General features: G+C 37.6%; 1 pseudogene; it reads left to right on the plus strand.

Moving 5' to 3' along the window:
• Window positions 1-26,837, plus strand: part of LOC141443143 (AT-rich interactive domain-containing protein 5B-like) — a 136,353-nt pseudogene continuing 109,516 nt past the window's right edge.

The following is a 26,837-nucleotide window of genomic DNA, read 5'->3' on the forward strand; positions in this document are numbered from 1 at the left end:
TAATTAGTGTTAACTGTTCAGTGTTCATTGTTCAGTGCAATGTTGTGAAGTGCTAAATTTAAATTTTTAAGTAGTTGGAAAAAAAAACTTGGCCGGTTAAATTGAATGGTGTTATTTTGGAATATTTTTAAAATACATTCTGTGATGTGCATGTTTGGATTTGCTTAAATATGGATAAGCCCACATTTAAGGTACGTTAAAAGTGTTTAATTTGACTATAAAAGTGAAACTTCCGGTCTTATATTCGAACGTTATTGATTTTTAATAGGAACCAAACAGATATATATTAGAAGAAAAATCGTCAGTATCAAAATAGATGATAACATTCTATTGTTTCACGTGACTACGGTAACAATACTATTGTCTTCAAGTTATTTTTTCATTTCATTTCATTTTAACGTTACCTTCGATATGTAAATGTCGTTTAAAAATCTAGAAACTAGTTTGTTTTGTCTACGTATGACCTACGATATCGTTATAAAATTGGTGCCTACTTTTTACATAAGTACAACGACAAGGTTATTTGATTGGGAAAAAGAACGTCATCATGAGATTTTTTATAATAACCACAGAATGAATAATAATAGTATGTACATGATTTAAATTGTTAAATCACAAATGAGCAAGAGATAAAGAATAATTCGAATGGCGATCGTAACTCCGCCTGTATGCCGTATCAGCGCTAGTGATGTTGCCAAGACCGCGAAATAGTCGATATCGATAACCGGTTATCGTGACAGTATTATTATAAAAATAAGTTTGCAATGTTAATCATGTTTAGTAATAATAAGTTACATAACAAATAATGATGTAAGGAAAAATAAGTTTAACTACAAAATTCCCTTAATGACGTTGCTTAGACTGCCGTTTTAAAGAGTAGACTCTACATTAAATGAGGGCGCCACTATCTAAACGCTACATATTTGACATTAAATGCCTGATATATGGCAAAAAAATGTATGACAATGTTTCGATACTCGCCTCCCCTTATACAATCGCACTTTACTAATATAGGTACGGCGAGTGAAAGAGCAAGTCAATAAGGCTCAGCGTGAATAGATTAACACAAGCGATAAGTATACTGCATGATGCAAAATAAAAAAATGCCTATATGAAATCAGTTTTGCACGTATAGTCCGATAGGCCTTCTCACCGATTTACTACTACTACTTATATACTACTTTTTTGTCGTTTTTCTTTGCATAAAAAAAAAGTTATACATATTATTCTATAACACTATAGGTGGCCAGGACGGTTAATACATTATTGTATGAAGGGCTTCTTTTGTGTCTAAGGAAATAGGTGGAATATAACCTATTTCCTTGTGCCACTTTCCGTTGCATTTAGAGTTCCGTGTCTCAAAAGGAAAATAACGGAAACCTCACATAATCAACAAAATTTTCTCATGAATGAGAAGGACTAATTCATATACATTAATAACTAACGAGAAGTAAATCTTTACTGCGCAAATCACTGATCTCCGTTTTTAAATGACAATATCGGGCAATTTTCCGTCATTGTTAACATTTTTAAATTTGTACGGAACTTTGGTGGGCTAATGCGACTTGTACTTGGCCGGTTTGTTTTGTTTTAATAAATGGTTTTGAATACGATTGTCTGTGGTAAAACGAGAGTTTAACTTCATGATGATTGGCAAACCCGTTAAGCCCTTTATTCGTTTTTTTTCGTTTATTTTTCTTTATAAAGTTAAATATTTTTTTTTTTAGGTTTGGCTAAATTTAAATATTCTTCTTTAAAGTTAAATACACGTCACAGTTTTAAACGGTGACGTCAACCTTTAAATAAGAATAGAATGCATCTTCTTTCCATAAACAGGTAGGTATTTTTTTTACTGAAATCTGCTGGCGTAATGAGTATTGTCATTGTGTCCTTTTGTCTACGTAAACAAATAACTTCTTTCTCAAAACAGAACAGAATGGACATGCTTCTAACGTAAACGAATTCGTCATGGCTGACCCGATTCTTATTCAAATTTATATTAATTTCCCAAATTATATCTAAAAAAGTAAACGTTGATAATATTTTACTTCTGTTTATGATGTCGGTAAAGAACTTAAGTACTTGTTTTTAAAATGCACAAGCTATGTATGTATACATTTTTAGTTACTTGATTTTTAATTATTAATAATCATCCCAGCCTATAAACGTCCACTGCTGGGCACAGGCCTCCTCTCAGAACAAGAGGCTTGGCCATAGTTCCCACGCGGCCCAGTGCGGATTGGGAACTTCACACACACCATTGAATTGCTTCGCAGATTTGTGCAGGTTTCCTCACGATGTTTTCCTTCACCGCAAAGCTCGTGGTAAATTTCAAATGTAATTCCGCACATGAATTTCGAAAAACTCAGAGGTGCGAGCCGGGTTTGAACCACGACCCTCTGCTTGAGAGGCGATAGGTCAAACCACTAGCCACCACGGCTATTATTAATAATAATTTAACGAAATTTAATTTGAATAGTGTGTTCACCTAAATAGCGCTAATCTTTACATTAAAACACGTTTCATCACAATGTGTTAATAATTAATTAATTGGCTCGAGCATTATTTAGCGAAGGCCAAATATCAAATTCACATCCACGAACTAAACGCCCTTTTTTCTCTGCACTCACTAAAATGTCTTACAAAAATATTATTTTTATTTAATAAGTTGTGATAAACAAGGCACCATCTTTTTTATTTATTTTTATATTTTTTTTATCTATATTTGCTATTTGTTGCAAATTGACTTAATGCAAGTTTTACGTAGATTTTTCTAGATAGCCATGACGTCATCGTATGGCCGCTGCAACTAGCTGATCGCTTTTGCCTTGGCCCACGAACTTCACGTTTAACTCAAGTAGAGCAGGGCTGTCCAAAGCTCGGCCCGCGGCTTCTGTTTTGCGACCCGCAAGTCCCGCAACAGTCCTGAAACGTTTAGTTTAAAATTACGTTTTAACAGGGAGCTAAAATAAAATCGTTTTTGTTATGTTTTTTTTCTCTAAATTACATCAGAGTTAGAGCACAACCAGAAAAGTATTGCTAAATGAACTACATGTACTTTATATTGCTTCTCCGATATAACTGTGTACGTCCTTATACGCGATACATAACATTGTTATAGACTTGCGCAAAGTAACACCTGAATCAATCTAGTATAGCTGAAGCTGCAGAAAGTATTTAGTTTTTTTTGTCATCGAATTGGCATACTCCAATTTCAAGTAATTTCGACTATTGGAGTTAGATAAGGTTAAATGCATAACGACTCTATGTAGTCTTTAGTAGTTAAGTAATGTTGCTTTGGTAAAAGGTACTAGAAATGCCAAAGTTCAAATAATCACCATTGTCTGCTGGTACCAACGCGATGGCTAAATATGTTATCATTAACCCATAAAAACTGAAAATAGAGTTCTATTTATAAAAACGCAACCGCTCGCTACGTTTGTAGCGCGTGACGTCACTCTTACACTCGCCACCGCTTGGTGTGAGGTTCAGGAACGATTGGTTGAAATGTACTCGATCGTACTTTACTCAATTTAGGTAGCTTTTGTGAGAAAAAAAAAGTATTATCTACTCTTATCAAAGAGTGATGTTAAGGAATGACCGACTGAGTGACAGATAACACGCAGTCTAAACCACTGGAGCTAGTCTTGGAATTTGGTAGACATACTTGAGCGAATTAAAGGTGCAGAAAGAGATTTTTCGAAATTTCCACGGCATATTTTTTTATTTTTTCTTGATGGCGAAGCCGCGGGCATAAGCTACTCGTACTTATGCACATATCGTAGCTCGCCTTCCACCTTCCAAATGTGTGGAGGCTGGAGTAGCTGAATGCAATAGGCCAAAGGCAAGTGTTTTAGGGGAACCTAATGTCCAACATTGGATTTCTGTAGGCCGATAATGATGATGATGGTAGAGATGTGTTTATTTACTAGCATTTACCCGAAGTTTCGCGCGTAAACCATTAAATCTGGCATTTAAAATGAAATTCCATGATTTCGCAAAAAATCTCATGAGAATTCTCAAAAATTCATCATCATCATCATCTCAACCTATATATGTCCCACTGCTGGGCACAGGCCTCCTCTCACAATGAGAGGGCTTGGGCCGTAGTTCCCACGCGGGCCCAGTGCGGATTGGGAACTTCACACACACCGTTGAATTGCTTCGCTGGTTTGTGCAGGTTTCCTCACGATGTTTTCCTTCATCTTAAAGCTCGTACTAAATTTCAAATGGGATTTTGCGCATGAATTTCGAAAAACTCAGTGGTGTGAGCCGGGGTTTGAACCCACGGTCCTCTGCTTGAGAAGCGATAGGTCAAACCACCAGACCACCACGGCTCTCACTTCATTTACGTTGCTCAAAAAACCCGCGCCACACGTCTCTGATCAGTCAGTTTTCCAGAGAAGTTATCGAATGTTCGCCCCCGAAAGCCTAGCAAATTATTATAGCAAATTTCGTCGAAATCGGTACATGTTTCCAAGACCCCTGATATAAATAAAAAAATATCTAAGAACAGCTCGTTTAGAGATAGATATAAGATAATTCCTAGGTCGATTTCGATATTTTAATATTTACGATATTTTATTTTTATAACGTTTTAAACTTTCGTGACTTTCACTCATAGTCAAAATACCACTAACGGGACATCACGCTAAAAACACGAGTAATATTTACCTCGACGTTTCAACCACATTACAGTGGCCGTGGTCACGAGTAGACTGAAGTGTAGGGTGCTAGGCAGACTTGACACCCTACACTTCAATCTACTCGTGACCACGGCCACTGTAATGTGGTTGAAACGTCGAGGTAAATATTACGCGTGTTTTTTAGCGTGATGTCCCGTTTGTGGTATATTTTATTTTTGTGAAACATGTCTTTGTGTATATTGATTCATTTATGTTTTCGAATGGGACGTGTATATATGTATGTATAATACTTTAATATACATAAAACACGGCTTAATAACAGGTACAGGTAGGTACAGTATATTTTCAATGCGAACGAAAAAAACAGGAATGCCTACTAGTTCTTCGTTCGATGTGACTGTGGGTGTACAATTATTAGTGAATCTTAAGTCTAAAAATACCGATTAAAACAGTGCGCATAGTCAATAATCATCATATCAGCCATAGGACGTCCACTGTTGGACATATCCCCCCCCTCGTAGACCTCCAGTTGCCTCGGTTGGAAGCGGCTTTAACCAGGTCATCCGTCCATCTCGTTGGTGGACGACTCGAGAATCTTTCGGCCCCAACGACCATCTGTTCTCCGTGCTATATGGCCTGCCCATTGCCACTTCGACGAGCTGATTCGCTTGGCTATGTCGGTGACCCTTGTTCTTCTACGTATCTCCTCATTTCTGATTCGATCCCGTAGAGAAACCCCAAGCATAGCTCTCTCAATAGCTCGCTGAGCAATTCCCTATTTATAAGACCTATAGTGAAACACCAAGTCTCGGAAATGATAATTGCATTGTAATTATTACCTTTGGATATAAACTTCTAAAAATACATAATCATGTATATTTATTTTACCGGTGTAAGTACAATCAAACCGCTACCACTGCTAAGATTATGCAAAAAAAAAGTATTCGTACCTCCTCCTCTCGAAGTGATTTACTTAGATATAAAGTCCCCAAACAATAGGCGACAGGGTAAACACTGTAATTCAAATTTTATATTGCTCACTATCATGTATTTCGTATGATTCTTTGCCACTAATAATTTATAGAAAAGTATCTATACATGGTAATCAAAATCGATCATTATTTGTTTAAATGCTGTCGAAGTATCGCTCCATTGCAAAACACATCTTGCCTCCGTGGCTTAAGGTAATTAATCTCGTGACAATCACCTGACAATAGAACGTCGATAACATTTCAAGTCTTTACCGGAAAGTGACGTCACTACGGCGGCCGGTTTGGTGACGTCACTAGTGTTCACAATGCGGTGACAATGGTTTGTGTTTGGCTTTCGCTGTGTCCTTATTAAACAAGGTATAAATAAGAGTTATGATTAGCATTATCCATTCATACTTATGTATTACACATTAGAGTATTAGACCGATAAACGATATGGGTCCATTTGTATAATAAAGTACAAGCTAATAGTATTAGTGAATTTCAATACAAAAACGCTACTCCATACTTCCATACTAATTTTATTTTTATTTTATTTTTGTTTGTCACCGTTGAAACGGAGCGACGGAGCGACGTGATTTTTGGCATAGAGATAGTTTATGGGTCAGAGAGTGCCATAGGCTACTTTTTATCCCGGAAAATGCACACATCTCGTCAAGACGTAACGTAACGTCAAATGGACCTCTCGATATTAACGCCATCTAGCGGTATTTCGCCTCTCAAGAATCCCTCATTGTGTTACTCACTGATTTCTCACGACATACGTGGTCATGCGGTTTGGCAGATTGGTAAACATATTTTGCCCCTTGCCGTTACTTTGTGTAGGCACTTTAATTTCTATCGCTGACCTTCTGCTCTTTAAATATAGATTATTTTATGTAGTCATTAAAACACTAATTGATTTAAATGTAGAAGAATTTAAGTTCATATTTCTTGTAATACGAATGTTTGCTCTGGGGTCTTGGACGTTTAATATGTATTTATCTATATTATTATAAGTATGTTTAGCCTTTGCCAAGTACCCATAGTACAGTCTTTGCTTAGTTTGGGTCTAAGACTCTAAGTCAAGTGATATCAAGTGTCACATGATATTTATTATTTATTTATTCAATTTATTAAAAGTGCCCTATGTATTATTACAAAGATCCAGTTAACTGGTATAAACATAGGATTAATTTAAAAACCAATATAGAATGAGCCCACATTGCGTACATTTTGCTTAGAAGCAACAGCTATTTCTAGGTACGGCCGTTTATAATTTATATTTGACATAACTATGAATTTGTACGGAACCCCCTCCGTGCGCGTGCGCGAGTCTCACTCTTGGCCAAATTTTTCTACTATTATTAATTACTATTATAGAGTTATTCGTCAACATGCAGTTAGAAGATAAGAAATAGGTATCTTTGTGCTTAAGTATATTTATCATCATCATTATCTTCGGCGTATACACATCCTACTGCAGGGTGCAGGGCTCCTCTCAGAATGAGAGGGCTTGGGCAATAATTCCCTCGGAGGCCCAGTCCAAATTGGGCAGCTGTTTTCGATTTTTTCCTCCATCGAAAAGCTATAACGATTCGAATATTGCCTAAGAATATTTTCCAACGAATATTCTGGAAAATCGAAAAGTAATTAGGAACTCCCAGTTTACCGAACTGGAACAATCCCTTAGGGCAATCTCTTTACTTATTTAGTATAGCACTAGGTACACTTTACTTCCTAGAATTTTAATGTTCGTGACGCAAAAGTTAATTATTTTATTCAAAATTAAAACTGGTTTTTCCTAACCGATTTAGTTGTAGACGGTTTATAAGGATAAGATTTGTTTTATCATTTTATAAACAAACACACAAATGAATTACGGTAATTATTAAAACATTGGCCTTTAACAGGATAGTGTATCACGGTTATTCATACAAACAGCTATTACGCCCTCTACCTTAGCTTTAAGTTAAAGCATTTAACCGATTTTTATGTTTTTGATGTTGTTTGACAGTTCTGTCAGCACTTGTGCTAGGTTAGTACTTTTCGCTAATTTTATTTAATCGATAGATTAATATTTATAGAATTACCAGAATTATAAAAAACCTCGCCATATTGCGGAAAACCAATAGAACTAATTTCTTACACTGGTAACACTAAATTAAAATGTCATCTGTCTATTGCTGTCAAAGTTAAACATGCTTGCGCTTCGTATTTTAGTGTTATTTTTTGTTTTTGTGCGTTAAAATGCCGAAGATTATCCATAAGTTTGGAAGAAAAATAAAATAGAAAAAGTTTGAAGAATTAAAAAATATTCTTTTAAATAACATCACCGACACGACACCGTTCTGAATATGACTGGTAGGTTAGGTACCGTATAGTAAGTGTAAAGAATGTTGCAATATAAAACGTAGAAGTGCTGCCCTCGCGTCAGTTTTTTTATGTTCCTGGTTAGCCTTTACATTTCTTTGAATGTCTCCGCGGACGAGGGTTATAGCTCCAGCACGGATCGCAAGGCATGGTAATGTATAGTGATGAAGTCACTGCAGCACTGTGTGAACTGGCCCTACAATGTGAAGTGCAAAATTCGAACTTGGTATCTTGAACTATCTTGCCGTCCCGAGAGTGAGAGAGACGGTGCGACATGAACGTCGGTTTTCGAATTTCGTAGTAGCCCTCTTGATCCTTAATGTGCCGTGTGAAGTTGAACTCAATAATCTTATCTTTTCATATCGATTATAACATTTACCACTAGATAATTGCTACGGATATGATAATTAGTTACGTCACTCATATTTTCGTAATGAGCTAATAAAGGCACTAATAATTGAAATACTAATAATTACTTTCGAAATAATCCTTCATTATGAACCATGGTATGACCCTCTATGAATGAATAGAGGAGTTTTATGGGCAGCGGAATGATATTGATAATTATCTTATCACGACTGTTTTTGTTTTTGGTTTTTATTTATCGAATACTTATAAACGAGCAATTCTTATATATATTTAGAATCTCGGAACGGCTCCAACGATTTCGATTAAATTTGGCATGTCGGGGTTTTCGGGGTTGACAAATCGATCTAGCTTGGTCTTATCTCTGGGAAAAAACGCTTATTACAGAGTTTTAGCCCGAGCAAAGCTCGGTCGCCCAGGTACTTTAACATTTAACCTATCACCAGATATCACCGTGATTTTCTTGATTTCCGTTAACTTCGACAGACCACTAATCTAAAGAAAAGAAAATAAAAAAAAACTCATACATTATATAACTTTACAGTCATTCTTAAAGGTCAGCTTAAATTGTAAGTTCAAATACTTGTCGAGTGACATTGACGTGACACATGAGAGACATAAAAAAACTTAAGTTTCACTAAATATGTGTGAATTAAAAAGGCTTTAATTATGGACTTTAAGAACCTCATAAATTAAATTTACACTGTTTTACTGCGCGTAATTAATTATCTTTTATTTTAGACAGTAAGATTTAGGCCCCCGAGTACCTTAGATAAATGAACTTCATTTGCCTTGTTTAATGTTAACTTGAAGTTAACAAACATCAAAAATAACATGTTGTTTAACAATACCACACTCGAACAAATTATACTGCCATGCCAATGATTTATTGCAATGCAATGATTACATGCCAAATATTTATTATTAACTCCATCCATCCCAGCCTATACGTCCTAAATTTTTTTTATTTTTTTTTATTCGACTGGATGGCAAACGAGCAAGTGGGTCTCCTGATGGAAAGAGATCACCACCGCCCATAAACATCTGCAACACCAGGGGTATTGCAGATGCGTTGCCAACCTAGAGGCCTAAGATGGGATACCTCAAGTGCCAGTAATTTCACCGGCTGTCTTACTCTCCACGCCGAAACACAACAGTGCAAGCACTGCTGCTTCACGGCAGGATTAGCGAGCAAGATGGTGGTAGCAATCCAGGCGGACCTTGCACAAGTTCCTACCACCTGCAAACCCACTGCTGGGCACAGGCCTCCTCTCAGAACAAGAGGGCTATTTTCTACTGTTTATTTATAATCATCGCGAAATAATAATAATACAATACAATACAATTACTCTTTATTGTACACCAGAAATAGTAAGCGATACAGAAAACAGGTACACAGAGGAAAATATAAATATAAAATATAATATTAAAAGCAGTAATGTTTTTGTCCATATACAAAAGTAAATATCGATAAACCTATCGAATGCTACTCCATCACTATCTAACGCTGCGATGCGAACATTCGGTTGTAATGTTTCTTTTCTCACTGGCCAGTGACGTTTTATTTAGTGTTTAACAAAATTCAAGTCAAGCGATGCCAACATTACCAAAAATAATATAGCAGCATCGACTTGGCAATTCAAGATGGCTTCGTTATTACTAGTATGGTTTATATCAATCCAATTTATGAATAGTGTAAACAAAGACGCCATTTACCCGCGCGCCATAGACATTTAGTGTTGTGAAAACCTAGAACCTAGAGCTAAATAGTTAATCCGTTCAGTAAATCGATTAATTTATTAATTGAATAGATCAAAGTCTTTCTGTCTATTTCATTATTAACAATACTTGATTTAATTCCAAAGACGATTTATTCAATTATAAAAGCAGTAACTATTTTTAAATTTTAACGTAAGTAAAAAAAAATCGCTTATTAAATCGAGCATTAATCGATTTAAAAAATGACAAATTTTCCACCATCTCTACGCTAGTCTATGCTACTACCACAGAATATATAATAGTACTAACGTTATGCTACTACATATGCCCGTGTTTCATTCAAGAAATAACGTCATATTTTGACGAAGATTTTTCAAATGAAATCAAGTGAATTTTAGTGAAAAGTGACGAATTATGAATGAATGTGTTATTGATTCGGATTGATATAAAATCCACAGGAGTAGCTATTTTATATTCTTTTAGTATGGGGTCAAATCAAATCTTGTAGGTTGACATTGAAGCCCCTTCTAATGATCGAATTGACTCGAAATTTGGTATACATGTGTAGGTTGAATGACAATGCAAGTATAGTCAGCAAAAAGTACACTCGGCAAAAAGGCTTGTTTACATGTTTTTTTATCTTACAATGAAATGTATTATAGACACATGTCAGAAATTCACAGAGGGATTGTCAAATAAGAGTAATCGAAATAAAGTGTCAAATTAAAATTAAATTTGAAAAGTTTTTTCTGTTTATTGTTGCTATCAATAAACAGAAAAAACATGGAAATAAAATGTCAGAAATAGTAATAAGTGTTCATTTACAAAATGGTTGTAGATAGGTACATTAAAAACTAAGTGCAGTGCGATATTTACGTAAAGAAAAGTTACAAAAATATAACACACTGTCAGCATTTGACTTTGGGGGGCTACATCGAAAATCGAAGTTCGCGTCGTTCCGTCCCTCTCACTCTCGTGTTAAATAATATTAGCGTCAGCGGGACAGCAAGATACGAAGTTCGAATTTTGCACTTCGTGGTAGGGCCTACTACGAAATTCGAAAATCGAAGCTCGTACCTCGTACCATACCGTCCCTCTCTTTCTTGTATTTTATTTAGAACGAGTACTTGATATCCATAAGAGGTTATTCACACACGGAGTCATTGCCGATTACTACGCGCCGTCTCGCTCGCACGCGCCCTCTCCCTCACGCCGAGGGCTGTTTCAATTTTATACTTATTGATTCAAAGGTCGAGATTTGAATGTAGCGTTAGCAAAAGATTTTGAGACATTTTATTTACATAAAACATGGTACATACATAATTTTGTGGTATGAAGGAAATAGTTTGACATGTTTGTCACTATAAAGACCCTAGACCGCGATACAGGCTTCGCCTAGTTCGGAGTCTGAAGGACAATACCTATAACTATGTAAAAAGTGTTTCGTGAAATAAATTATTATTTATTATTATATGACGTACAAATTTTAAATAATTGCGAAAGTTTGCGGGTGTCGAGCTGATGCCGTACCATATTTTTAACCCCCGAAGCAAAAAGGGGGTGTTATAAGTTTGACCGCTGTGTCTGTCTGTGGCACCGTAGCTCTTAAACGGCTAGACCGATTGGAATGCGCTTTTTTATTAGGAATATATCAAAAGTTTTCATTTTTAATGCAAGCCGTTTTTGCTGACTGCACTTTTTGTCGACTATACTTGCATTGTCACCCAAACTATAGGGAATATATTAGTATTCTGTACATCTCGGAATATTGTGCAGGTCGCCTATTGCTTACCTTGTAATTTTCTCTGTGTGTACCTATTTTCTGTATCGCTTACTATTTTGTGGTGTACAATAAAGAGTCATTATATTGTATTGTACTATATCGCCCGAGACAGCGATAGACTTGTAGACGAACTCTGGTGTTTTGCTGACGCTCCTCCGAAGGGCCACATCCGTAGTCGTTCGCGGCAACAATCCAGACCCAATGCCCGGGGGAGTTAAAGAAGTTTTTAACAAGCAAATCTATCTAGAAATAATTAATTGAATTAGGCGTTACTTTACGGTCGATATCAATGAACTGTACCTAACTGTAGCTGTGTGTCTCTATTTGTTTTGTACGAATAGACGGAGACGTCGTCACATCTAACCGTCAGTTAACACTTATCAATGGATGGTGTAGCCGTGGTGGCCTAGTGGTTTGACCTATCGCCTCTCAAGCAGAGGGTCGTGGGTTCAAACCCCGGCTCGCACCTCTGAGTTTTCCGAAATTCATGTGCGGAATTACATTTGAAATTTACCACGAGCTTTGCGGTGAAGGAAAACATCGTGAGGAAACCTGCACAAAATTGCGCTGCAATTCAATGGTGCGTGTGAAGTTCCCAATCCGCACTGGGCCCGCGTGGGAACTACGGCCCAAGCCCTCTTGTTCTGAGAGGAGGCCTGTGCCCAGCAGTGGGACGTATATAGGCTGGGATGAATGGATGGTGAAACAGCCCCTAATTATTATGAATGTTTTTGCTGACGCTTCTCCGAACGGCCACATCCGCAGTCGTTTATGGCAACAATCCGGACCTATGCCCGGGGGAGTTAAAAAAAAGTTTTTAATAAGCAAATCTAGAAAATTAACTTGCCCGTTGCCTGCTCGTCTTACCAATCAGAGCTCGGAAAGGGTCAGCTATTCTTATGTCATTAATGTCACGTGTAGATATTAATATGGATACACCCTGAAATAATACAAACAATATTAAAACAAAAAAAAACTCATTATTGAATTTATTGCTAAACGAGTACTGATATGCTTTTGATTTTATTCTTAAGTTTCTCTATAATTGTTATAAATGACTATTCAACTAGTCAGGGCATCTATTAGGAAATTTTTAGGTCTCATCATCATTTTGAAAATGAGAAACGAAAATGGAAATATTTTTATTTCCTTTTTAGGTTTACAATATACGGTATCAAGATTGGGACTTCCTAGTAAGCATTTTTTTTTATTTGACTGGATGGCAAACGAGCAAGTGGGTCTCCTGATGGTAAGAGATCACCACCGCCCATAAACATCTGCAACACCAGGGGTATTGCAGATGCGTTGCCAACCTAGAGGCCTAAGATGGGATACCTCAAGTGCCAGTAATTTCACCGGCTGTCTTACTCTCCACGCCGAAACACAACAGTGCAAGCACTGCTGCTTCACGGCAGGATTAACGAGCAAGATGGTGGTAGCAATCCGGGCGGACCTTGCACAAGGTCCTACCACCTACTCCTGGTCCTACTTTGTCATTTCTAAGTTCATATCTCAAACACGGCTGATCCGATTTTTACCACACATAATTAAAAACCTTTAAGTATGAGGAATCTTGCTTTCACGAAACTAACTGCATCGAAATTGGTCCATCCCATTGTTTTATTTTTACATTAATTTGGCACATTTTATTCAAAGAGGAAACGCCGCCAGCATCTTCGGGACCTTGCCTAAGGGGTACCCCTATCCATATCTGTGGGGGTACCCTATAAGTAATTAGTTTAAGGGCCTGTTTCACCACTTGTCCACTAACTTTAAGTGACGGTTATCAGTGATGCCGTCTCTGTTTGTTTTGTCCGAATAAACAAAGACGACATTACTTTTATCTGACACTTAAAGTTAGCCGACAAGTGGTGAAACAGGCCCTTAGTTTTATTTTATTTTATGCGAGTTTTTTAAGTCTAGTCGTTTTTTTTTAAATTTAATAATTGTCAATAAATAAAAACATTTGGCACATGAATTCTGAAAAATTGAGAGATGTGAGCCCGGGTTTGAACCCACAACCTGCCTTAGAGGCCATAAGGTCCAGCCACTAAAATACTATGAATTTTTAGGGTTCAGTCAGAGTAAAAATATCTTTATTAAATTTAGGCTATAACAAGCACGTATGAATGTCAAAAAAATCTCCCACCGGTTCGTTCCGTACCCAAAGGGTGCCAACGGAACCTTACTACTGAGACTCCGCTGTCTGTCTGTCTGTCCGTCTGTCACGGGCTCTATCTCTTGAGCCGTAATAGCTAGGCACTTTAAATTTTCACAGATTATGTTTTACTGTGGCCGCTATAACAACAAATACTAAAAACAGAATAAAATGAAAGAAAGGTTTATTTTGGCTCCATAAGTACCACCTAAAACTAAGACTAGAACTAGCACTAAAACTAAGTTACTTGGTGACACGGCAGGATACCAAAAAGGGTCTCCACTCAGCATGTGTTGCCGCACATTATGTGCAGCAACGCTGGTTTTCTGTGGAGACCTATAATACTAATTTCTAATGTTGTATATAGATGATGAAGCCGTGGTGGCCTAGTGGTTTGACCTATCGCCTCTCAAGCAGAGGGTCGTGGGTTCGAACCCCGGCTCGCACCTCTGAGTTTTTCGAAATTCATGTGCGGAGTTACATTAGTAATTTACCACGAGCTTTGCGGTGAAGGAATACATCGTGAGGAAACCTGCACAAACCTGCGAAGCAATTCAATGGTGTGTGTGAAGTTCCCAATCCGCACTGGGCCCGCGTGGGAACTATGGCCCAAGCCCTCTTGTTCTGAGAGGAGGCCTGTGCCCAGCGGTGGGACGTATATAGAATGGGATGATGATGATGATATAGATGATGAATGGGACGGAACCCTTCGTGCGCGAATCCGGCTCGCACTTGGCCGGTTTTCCTTTTTTAATAAATTCAAATTCAAAAGTACACAGTTATAATTAAATAAACAGTTATTTTACAAAGTTGACACAAATAAAGATAGTGTTAATGTTGGTTGTGAACTGCTTAACGCAATGTGCCAAGTTAATTATATTTGACCTTCCGCCTGTACGTTGGCACTTACAAACAAACACACGTACATTTTCCGTCACTTTATTTTGTTATTAATGAAATCGAAATTTAACTTTCGAGGTGTTTAAATTACTTTAGGTGCTAATAAAAGTAGTTTTGTTATTTAGAAGGAAGTTCAAGGAAAAAACTTTTTTTAACAGGCTTTTTTAAAAAAGATTTATTACAAACTAGCTGTTGCTCGCGACTCCGCGTAGAATTTCATTTATCGCTATCCCGCGGGAACTATGCTATTTTCCGGGATAAAAACTATCCTATGTCCTTCCCCGGGAATCAAACTATCTGTATCCATCCATCCATCCCAGCCTATATACGTCCCACTGCTGGGCAGAGGCCTCCTCTCAGAACAAGAGGGCTTGGGCCATAGTTCCCACGCGGGCCCAGTGCGGATTGGGAACTTCGCACGCACCATTGAATTGCTTCGCAGGTTTGTGCAGGTTTCCTCACGATGTTTTCCTTCACCGCAAAGCTCGTGGTAAATTTCAAATGTAATTCCGCACATGAATTTCGAAAAACTGTTTTTGGGTTTGAACCCACGACCCTCTGCTTGAGAGGCGATAGGTCAAACCACTAGGCCACCACGGCTTAATAAACTATCTGTATACCGAATTTCATCTAAATCGGTTCAGCGGTTTAGATGTGATGAGGTAAAAAACAAACAGACAGACAATCTTTTGCTTTTATGTATTAGTAGGATAACGCCTCTAGCTTGTGGGTTCCGGTTAAAAACAGATGAGTAAACAAATTCCGTTACTTAGCAGCCCGCTTTATAAAATATGAAGCGAAGTGTATTGGTGATTAAAAAATTCGGCCTAACTTCGGCTCGATAACCTGCCTCTTAAATTTTACAATACAATACAATACAAATATTCTTTATTGCACACCATAAAGCAGTAAAAATACTTATAATATAAACACATTCACGGTAGACAATAGGCGGTCTTATCGCTTAAAAGCGATCTCTTCCAGACAACCATTTGGGTACAAGAAATTATATATGTTACAAAAATAGGTGGCGGAAACAGAAACAGAAAATAAAAAACAAACAAAAAAATCAATAACATTAAAATAAATACAAATGAAAACAACTATATAAATACATACATGCAAAATACTATACAATACATAACCACTAACATAAAACAGCAATATAAATTAACAATAAGGCCGCAATGGGAGAAAAAGGATAAGAAATTAGGAAATAAAATAGATAAACACAGAAAGACTGAGGACAGAGCTAAGAAGGCAGTGTCAAGAAGTGAGCCTTGACGAGATTTTTGAAAATAGGAAGAGATTTAGCTTTCCTCACATCTAGGGGAAGAGAGTTCCATAAAAGGATTGAAGTGCAAGTGAAGGAGTTATGATAGAACTTAGAGGAAGAAATTGGAACAGTGAGAAGTAAATTTTGGGAAGACCGAATGGAAGACAGGAACTTAAAAACGTTGTTGGAGATATTCTGGACTTGTGGTTGAAAAGTATGCTGTATAAAAGAGAAAGAATATGAGAGTCACGGCGAAAACGAATGGGAGCCACTTGAGATGCGTGCGATAGGTGGAGACGTGGTCAATTTCCGTAATCCGAATATGAACCGAATACAGACATTAAAATATATTAACATATTTTAATTGTGTTTAACGCGACGAGATTGTTGATAACAAGCCTTTAATAATTAAAAATAAAAATACATAATGTTTACTTAGTTTGTTAAACTTGTGAACCAATTTTTTTTAAATTAAATTTACGAATTGAAATTTAAGGGGCTGTTTCACCATCCATTGATTAGCGTTAACCGACGGTTAAATGTGATGCCGTCTCTGTCTATTCGAGCAAAACAAATAGAGACGGCATCACACCTAACGGCCAGTTAACACTAATCAACGGATGGTGAAACAGCCCCTATATAAGAGTTGTTTATTAAAATAATAGGTACTAACTTTGTTGCATATTTACTGATATCACTGATATGGCAGACATGCATTCTATTAATTTCAGTCGAAATAGTACAAGTACCTAGGTTCTTATTTTCTAGTGCCGAATGTGCATTTAAACCGAATTTCGGCCGGATGCCGTTCGGCTCAAGCTGCCGTAATTCGGTTTAACCGAATGTAAAAAACTTGTATTGTATTGTAAAACTCTTTATTGTAATAAAAACACATGAAAATAACATAACACAGGATAATAAGATGTACAAAGGCGAACTTATCCCTTAAAGGGATCTCTTCCAGTTAACAGTTAAAGTTAAACTTCGGCTCATCCTTAATGTTTTTTCCTTAACAGTTGGTGGGCGCCCCGTGCGGCCAGCACGGCCAGTACACGTTCTACAAAGCCCTCCGGATAACGGGAGAAAGAGAGCGCATCATCGCCATAGGGGACTTCTTCTTCGTGAGGATATGGCAGGACTCCGAGCTGGTCTCCATAGGTAAACCAGTTGGCCTTGAAACGCACTGGCAGCGTTACCGGTTGTAATATTCGCGCTAATATGAAAGTGTCCGCATAGAATAACGCGCGGAAAGCGGGGCGCGGTATTCTATGCGGACACTTTCATACTAGCGCGAATATTACAACTGGTACCGCCTCCGCGCTGCGCCACCGCTGTCAGTGCGTTTCAAGCTTTATTTACGCACAATAAGGCCTGGGGGGGCTACTACGAAATTCGAAAATCGAAGTTCGTATCGTACCGTCCCGTTCACTCAAAAAATTCAAACTTCGTCCGCTGACGCTTATGTTATTTAATACGGGAGTGAGAGGGACGGTACGATATGAACTTCGAGTTTCGTAGTAGCCTCCCTGTTGCCTGTTGGTTTGAGTTTTAGAATCTTCCGGCCCGTGTTACCACTCTGTCGGTCATATACTCTCTTGCTCACATTTGTCTCAAATGAGCGAGAGGGAAATATGATCTTAGGTGTCCATGCCGTCTACTATACATAAATTAATCATATCATGCTTACTGTTTTGAAGCGAAAAATCATAATGACGTTTGACTTCACGTTTCGACGTTTCCGTCTCTTTCGTTTGCTTTAAAAACGAAAGGAATGGGATATAAGTGTCGACGTCACGCTTTGCAGTGTGGCTGGGTACGAAAAAGATCCATTGGGACGGTTTGGCCTAATGTCTTAAGTCTTGTTTACTAATTTGTGTGATTAAAGTGCCTTACTCAAGGCCCTTCATGCGGGGCCTGTTTTTCGTTTTGTGTGTAAGACTTTAATGAAGAGCAAAATGTAGCCGGCGGTGTAGCGGTGGCCTTTAACGAAGCGGTACAAAATGAGGTACCGCGGGGGAGTGAGCGATGCGCACAAGGCGAGCGGGGTTGGCAATAGGGTTGTCAGATACAACAGTTTGCAGGTGGTAGGACCTTGTGCAAGGTCCGCCCGGATTGCTACCACCATCTTGCTCGCTAATCCTGCCGTGAAGCAGCAGTGCTTGCACTGTTGTGTTTCGGCGTGGAGAGTAAGACAGCCGGTGAAATTACTGGCACTTGAGGTATCCCATCTTAGACCTCTAGGTTGGCAACGCATCTGCAACCCCCCTGGTGTACCATCAGGAAACCCACTTGCAAGTTTGCCATTCAGTCGAATAAAAAAAAAAAAGGTATTTCATTTCCGGGACAATTCGAGGGTTACGAATGGGTTCAAATTGACAAAATCATTAGAATTGCTAAAAAAGTGAGCCCAGATTTTGTTATTTGGCTATTCTTTTGGAAGGACCTCAAAAACAGTTCACAGGCGTGGGAATTCTGAATACAGGCCGTCAATGTTAACCGCAGCTTCAATTTTTAATATGGAAGGAAGTACTGCTCTCGTAAATTTAAAAAAACTAGTATAGTTAGTAGTCCAAATCCGGGACATTAAAGTGTAAGTAATTCCTGGACACGGGACAAGACACGTAATTCCGGGACAATCCTGAATGTCCCGGCCATCTGGCAACCCTACAAGCATAAAGCTTGAAACCCACTGACAGCAGTCAGCAGCAGCGCCTCGCCGAGAAGCGTGGATTGGCGCACGACTGTCATATGCGCAGAAATTAATGATCACCGCTATAGTTTCGTGCCGTGGGTTTTATAAATTTTGAAGTGAAGTGGATCAAAATAGACTTGCGAAATCGACGTCAACATACAAATAAAGTGTATAAGTGTGTGTTTTTGGAGTCTTTTTTTTATAAGTGTAATAAATAAAGCGCTTGGAAAAATTGGTCCTGCGCTGGGCTTTGAGTAGAGCACTTTTAAGTAAACCACTGTAAGTCCGACTAAAACCTTTTCACAATAAACGTCCCAGTGGCTTCCTTGATGAAAACAATGATGGCTTACTGACTACTGAGACAAAGTCGTACCGCAACTCGTGCCTACGGCGGTTTACTTTTAACTAACATATATTGTTATTATTGGACATATATAACTAACAGATTTTAGTATAATTCGGCGAAAAGTAATCACTTTTCGCTTACGTGTAAAACTGGAATTAAAAAAAAACATACGTGTTTGTAAGAAATCATGATATTTGAAACATACGTTAGCGATAAGTGATTAAAGTTAGGGTTTCTGTGAGAGAGCCTGTACTACGAACGAAGTGCAAAATTCGAGCTTCGTATCTTGCCGTCCCGCTTATTCTTATATTACTTAATAGGAGAGTGAGAGGGATGGTGAAACAAGAACTTCGATTTTCGAATTTCCTAGTAGCCCCCCCAGTCTATTTGGCGCTATCATGACGTTCATTTGTCTTTGACATTTGCTTCACGTTTGTGATTGGTTGAATAACTAAATGAGCCAATCGCAAGCAAATGTAACGTCATTGCATCTCGATACTAACGCCATCTAGCGATGTGTTACCTGTCAGGAAACCTTCATTGTTGAAAAGTAACATAAAATGCGATAATATGACAAGAAAAGGCATAGGCTGAATGTTTTATACCCTCTATTGACATCAATAATATTTCCTATAAAAAAATCCTTAAGGGGATCCCATACTCCAATGACCTTCGATCTGAATTCCTTAGTTTTCTAATGTTTTTTGTAGCTTATTATATTAACAACAACGGCTTTAAGCCATATAGTATCCCATATTTACTTCAAAGTTCATGGTCTTCGAGATATTTGGCATCAAAGTTGAACAATTTCAGGCCAAAAGACTGGTTTTCTGGCCATAACTTTTGTGTTAATTAGTTTCAGATAAAAAACCAAGACACGTTTTTAGAGACGTCAAAGACGAACCCAAAAATGTAGATCTTCGTGTATGTTAGATCTTTCACGTCAATACGAAATGTTTTTTTTAGACAATGTTTAAAAAAATCATACAAAATTAACTATTCATTTTCCACTTATTTAAAAAAAATCCTGACGCTATTTCACCACCAGAAATAAGTAATATTGTTTTTAAATATAAACAAAACTTTGTGGTAAAAGTGCTAAAAAGTCAGATAATCTTTGTTGTTGGATCCAATAGAAAGTTTTGATGTAGTTACAAAATTACGATTTTTTCCTCATTTCGTGACATTTTCCTGACGTCAAGATATTTTGGATGTTTTATGTAGTTTGTTTTATGATCTCGTCCTTAGGGTTAATAATTTCTTGGCAAAACTGATTTCTTGTCAATTTCCTGACTGGACAACTTTTTGAGAAATACTCAATTACTCACTCATATGTTCAAGCAGCTCCACACTTGATTTTACTGTTTTTAAACTTCCTTTTAAATTTAATACTGCGCCTCTTTAACACCTTTCGTACATACAAAGATTGTGCTCCTTTACTCTACACTTCATATAATGACGCCTTGTCTTGTCATGTTATCAAATGTCATTGTAAATCAAAACCACAGAAATAGCAAAAAGAGGAATGCAAATGTTGTGTTCTCAATCGTTGTCGGCACTTTGTTGACTTGTTTTTTCGGGATTTCATAGGCTTTAAGTAGATTGCGGGATTCGCCGATGAAATGATATCCTTGTTTAATGCAATTATCCCATTTTTTAAGGAGTTATCTTCGTAGCTGGTGACGTTTCTAGCTCGTGACGTTTCTAGCTCGTGACGTTTCTAGCTCGTGACGTTTCTAGCTCGTGACGTTTCTAGCTCGTGACGTTTCTAGTTAGTGACGTTTCTAGCTCGTGTGACATTTCTATTCCTCTTATTACTAGATTTAAGATCAAAACCCTAACTCATCTCATAAAATACTGTCAACAGATAAAAAATACCCCGAATGGCTGCCACCACTTCATGACCAACTAATCATAGGTATTAAACTTGCAGATTACCAACAAATATCCTTTACGACGACCTCGTAACACTCTGGCTTCAATTTTCCAAAACCTAGATATTAGGACGCGTACTGTGCCCTATTTCACGAAGCTACAAGTTACAATTTACACGCGGTTGTCTTTGTTTAACAATATGTATTGAAAAGAGACTACCGCTTGTAAATTGTAACTTGTAACTTCGTGAAATGGGCTTCTGGACGCTAGCGGATAGCGGTGTTTTTATAAAAGCTACACTTATTTTTTTACCAACATTCATTGACAACCACGACACAGATTAGTTTACAAGACTAGAATCGTAATAATGAGTCCGTTAATAACATAAAAAAGCAAACAAAAAACTATAGACCGATAAGGTCAATGTGACGTCATGCCTTGTTACACTTTGGTTAGGTACTTAGACGTGACGTGCCGTAACATTTTTGTTTCATTAACGAAAGGTTTTTTTTTGATAAAATTAAAGGAATGAGATACGACAGATTACGTAAGAAGAATTTTCTTAGTTCTTTGAGCGGATCTAAAAGTATCCATACCAATGATGTATATTTTGAATTACCGTGAGTATTATGAGGTCAAGCCAGAGGTAGCATGCCAGTAATTTAGTACCTATCAGCATCTTTCCCTCTAGACTAGACTTAATCGCTCTAAGGCTGTGAATAGGACGCCAGCCGGCGGCGGCGCAGCGAGCGTTTTTTCTGTTCTTTGCGTGTGCTGCTAGGTGACCACTCAGGCTGCCAAAGTGAACAAATAACACGCTCGGCGCTTCGCTACCAGCTACTGTCCAGTCTGCGGTGTACTTCAAAAAACTTGTGTCCACGCAAAGAGCACAGCACCATAATCAGAATACGGTATTTGACAACTCCTGAATTTGCCATATCTTAATATTATTATGAAAAATATAGATGTACAGACAGTGTTTAGCGAAGAGAAAACTTAAATCGGTTGAAAATTGGATTTATAGTGATTTTTTGAAAAATCTATATACCTGTCTCTTTCTCAAACGCTTTTCTCTATGCAGCAAGTATGGCGGTATTGGCGTGTGACGTCACATGCCAGTATGTCTTTCTCTGTCTAATCTTGAATTTCAAACCTTTATAACTTTGTTATTTGTAAAGGTAGCTTAAAAATTGTTTCTCTATTCGATAACAGGCATTGTTTAGTTTTAATTTATAAAACATGTACTAAATAGTCAAATACCGTATTTGATATTGTAAATAATTCCAGGACACATGACCGTAAAATTTGATTTTTAACAGCTTTATATATTACAGTTGGGTTGGGTGATCAGTGATGTCACAGTTCAGAATTAACATACAGAATCTATGGGGGAACGGCCTTTTGACAGCTCGCAACAAGTATGTCAATAGATTGGATTACAAATGGCCTGTAAGCTAGTGTTTTAGGTATACGGTCGAAACTGAATCACGTACCAGGAACCTATTCATAATCAATTTCGCTATGATTTCTTTGGCCAAAGTGTAGAATGTCAACATGACATTAATGGCACTAAGGTTCCACCTGGTACGTGATCCTCGACTATACACAGGTGAGAACATCATACGTTACAAAAAACGCTACTCGCTCCGCTCTTTGTGTGGATGTAAGCTATTGAGTCCGCTAGTAGTCGCCTGTGATAAAAATTTAAGTATACTTTATTAATTATAACGAGCTAATATTACGAAGATTTCATCTGTCTTGCTTTAGAATGAGAAGGAAAAAGCTAGTAGTCTTGGAATAGTATGCTACCTCGGGTTAACATCAAACAAGTCGACTCAAAATGCATGCTGGCTTTGTGTTGAGTTGTCCTCTCTCTCACTCAAGCGTGTTTTTAGCTATAGAGTGACAAATACATGTGACTTGGGTTGGTGTTGACCTGGCTTTATGGAACTGTGTTTAAATATAATTAACTGACTTCAAAAGCTTGGGATTTGATTGTATTGAAGAAGTAACTATACTTATAGTTTATTCGAGTTGACGAGCTAAGTTCTTGAGAGAGAATTACCGCGCATGATTGGTTGGTTAAACCAGTGAGCTGGTCACTCTTGTTCATTCATTATTAGTTAGTTCTAAACTTGAATAAAGTGTAGCGTTTTTTTAAATTATACTTCATATTGTTTTTTCGTGGGAATTCCTAAAACTCCACCCTTATGCTGTGTTGTATAATGTAACTAAATGTGGGGTTAGTTGGTTAAATCTTTTCTTTTGAATTAAGCTTGACCGCCCAAGAGACAGGCTCTGCCTAGTTTGGGGTCTCTGTTGATTCTTGTTAACACCATGGTGTGCACGATTTCTGCATTGTAATTGCATTGTTACCTAATTACTTAGTTACCTAATTAGGAACATAGTCCGAAAAACGAAAAAAAATTATATTCCCATACAAAATATATTGGTTAGCTGACTTAAAAATATTCAGATTGGTTTTTTGGAATCTTTTTGTATTTTTTATTTCAATTCCAAATTTTTACTTTTACGGTCATTCCGTAAAACCTAAATTGAAAATACAAACTGAAATAAAGATGCACAGAAAAAACAGAAAAAAAAAATATTAAAAGTATTCGTTTTTCGATCTTTGTTTCTTGGAGAAAGTTGTTCAGTTTAAGCAGCAATATCACTGTTTTCGGGAAGGTCCCCCGGCCTCATCCAACCTGTATAATGAAACCTTTGTAAAGGATTCTAACTACTAAATGATGCAACGACATTCGCTGGGTAATGATGTATTGATTTTAAATATTATTTAGATTTTTGAAGTCAGTTGTTATATTTAATCATTTATCGGATATTTCTTGAGTATGATACGCCAGTGTCTTGTTTTGTGAGCTTGCTTAGTTGAGTCACCGATAGATGTCGCTAGGCGCCACGTGCTCGCGATTGCTTGACAATCGCGCCCTCTGATTGGACGATTCTTTTAGAATCTGTTAATTTTTTGACAGCACCCGGAAATATGAAATAATTGTTTGGTACCTATTAATTTCTGCGACCTATTCATATAAATAAATATGATTATTGATTTCACATTTCCACAATGCTTGACCTGAATAAACTGAATTATGTGATTTATTGTGTCAGCAATTTAATCTAAAACAATCTCATGATGACAGCACTATATTCTGTGGTAAACTATGGCGACATCTACCGGTCCTCTTTGCCTGATCATCATTAAAAGCACGTTCAACAGCAAACGTAACATCTGGTGCCAAGGAGGTCTTCTCGTCGTGAAAATGGTTTTAATGCTGGTTTCCGACAAAAAATTAAGTAGGTAGTCTGTCAGTTTTGAGTTTCAGAAAATATATTATTGGACACATATGTGTCCAACTAAAATACTTTTTCATTCGTCAATTAAAAATATGAAGGTACTGTTTCGCCCGCGTGGAATTCGGTTATCGCGCGCTGTTCCCTCGGGAACTGTGCATTTTGCCGGGATAAAAAGTAGCCTATGTCACTCTCTGGCCCATAAACTATCTCTATGCCAAAAATAACAACGATCCGTCGCTCCGTTTCGAAGTGAAAGACGGAGAAACATACAACCACAGACACTTGCATTTGTACTATTAAATATAGTCCAGTAAAGTTCCGCGTGACGTGCTAAAAAGTGTCACACGGCGAGACGTCGTGACGTGAACCCCTCGTCTGCGGAAACTAAAAAAAAATACTGCATTCTAATCTCTTTTATAATGTTTAAGAGCTTTTGTACCTGCTGAGCTGGCAACGTTGCATTTTTGTTAGTTTTTCTCGATTATTCCATAAAAATTGAATGAAAATAAAAAATATGGTCTGATAGAACTCTTCTCAATATATAAGTTAATGTGTCTATAACGAATAATTATTGGAGTAGACACATTAACTTATATGTATGTTAAGAAGAGTTCTATCAGACCACATTTTTAATTTTCATTCAATTTTTATGGAATAATCGAGAAAATCGAACAAAAATGCAACTTTGCCAGGTCAGCAGGTATGAACGCTATTAAAACTTTCGTGATTTTCACTCTTAATTAAAATACCACAAAAAAGACTTATCACACGAAACACGAGTAATACCTATATTAATTAACTCGACGTTTCGACCACATTACAGTGACCGTGGTCACGTGTAGACTACTCTACTCGTCTCGTTTCTAGTCTCTTTTGTTTTAGTACAAATTCTGCTGATAAATAAAAAAAAAGTTGCCTTTGGTACTGATCCTTATCAGACACAGACAAGGAGTTAAAAGAGTCTCCACTTCCGAAAGACGCGCTTCGTCTCTCACATATTTTATTCAATTGACCAAAGAAAAGTGTCTAGTATTTTTTGATACTGAACTGACGGACCAAATAGAAAAAAAAATGCCGGGAACCTGCCCCATTTTCGTGAGCGATACCCCGTACGAAGGAACTAGACTTTTTTTAATTTAGGACCCTTTTGCAATGGATGTGCGATGTTGTAGCCGAATGCTTATGTTGGATCGCTGCAGTTCCTTTACCTTTAACTATTACTTTTTTAATTTACTAGTGAGCAAGGATGTAAAGGAACAGAAGCGAATAATCCCATATTTTTCAGTCGCCAACCATAGACACCATAGCTGTCCAGGTGCGAGAAAATATTTGAGTAAACTCTGTTCTAGATATAAATATTTACGAACGCCTGGACAAGAAGACAACTCCAATATTTGATAGTTATAGCTACCGTACTGTAGGTTACTTAGTAGAAATGAGGGCTATCGTTTTTTGCCTTACTAGATGGCGCACTGTTGCGTGAGGTTTTTAAATATGGCTTTCAAAGTCTATTATTACGGGCGTGAAAACAAAGTTTAGATTAAAATCGTATTTAATACACCTTAAAACCGTACCATAAAAATATTTAGCATGCCACAGTGCTGCATAGTCCCCGTTTTGTTCGCCAAAAAGGGAGGACAAAAGTTTCCGAAAGACAAAACTGTCTCAAAACACAGACATTCATTGCCCCGGAACGCATATTTGCCATAATTAATTTCAGATATTGCAAAATATTGACAAAATTATTCTAATTATAAATAAACCCGCGTAGCTCACCCAAAAACTATGAGATTTGACATTTCGGAGACCTCACGCTACACTAGCGCCTCTAGCGGCGAATTCATACGCGACAGCCCTCATTGTAGTATAGTTATGACTAATGGTAGAAGCATAAATACAAGATTCAGAAAATGAACCCAGAACATGGCTGCATTTCTTCCAAAGATGTGCGAGGACGTCTAACGAGGAATGTGTTTTTTATGAACCAATAAACCGAAGACCTTATGGCCAAGTGGTTAGAGAACTTGGTTACGAAGCTTGAAGTCTCGGGTTCGATACCCGGCCGGGGCAGGTATCTGTATGAATAATACGAATGTTTGCTCTCGGGTCTTGGATGTTTAATCCGTTGCCTATACCTTCTGCCGCCTAACTTTGCCTAAAAGTTCATTGCACCGACTAGTACCACAAAAACTATAAAGGTATAATTCTAATAATTGAATAGGCACTATACCGTTAAGCGATTCGAACACAATCCGGGAGTAACGTGAAGACGTCGCATAAAAAATGTATCTCAAAAATGCGTCACAACTGAGTATTAAGTAATGACCTTTTAGGCAGATTTATATGGCGCGTGGTATAGTATCCATAGTACCAGCTTTGCTTAGTTCGGGACTAGGTCAATTGGTGTCAGGTGCCCC

This window comes from Choristoneura fumiferana, chromosome 26 (assembly GCF_025370935.1).
Source record: "Choristoneura fumiferana chromosome 26, NRCan_CFum_1, whole genome shotgun sequence".
In the NCBI taxonomy this organism is placed as follows: Eukaryota; Metazoa; Arthropoda; class Insecta; order Lepidoptera; family Tortricidae; genus Choristoneura; species Choristoneura fumiferana.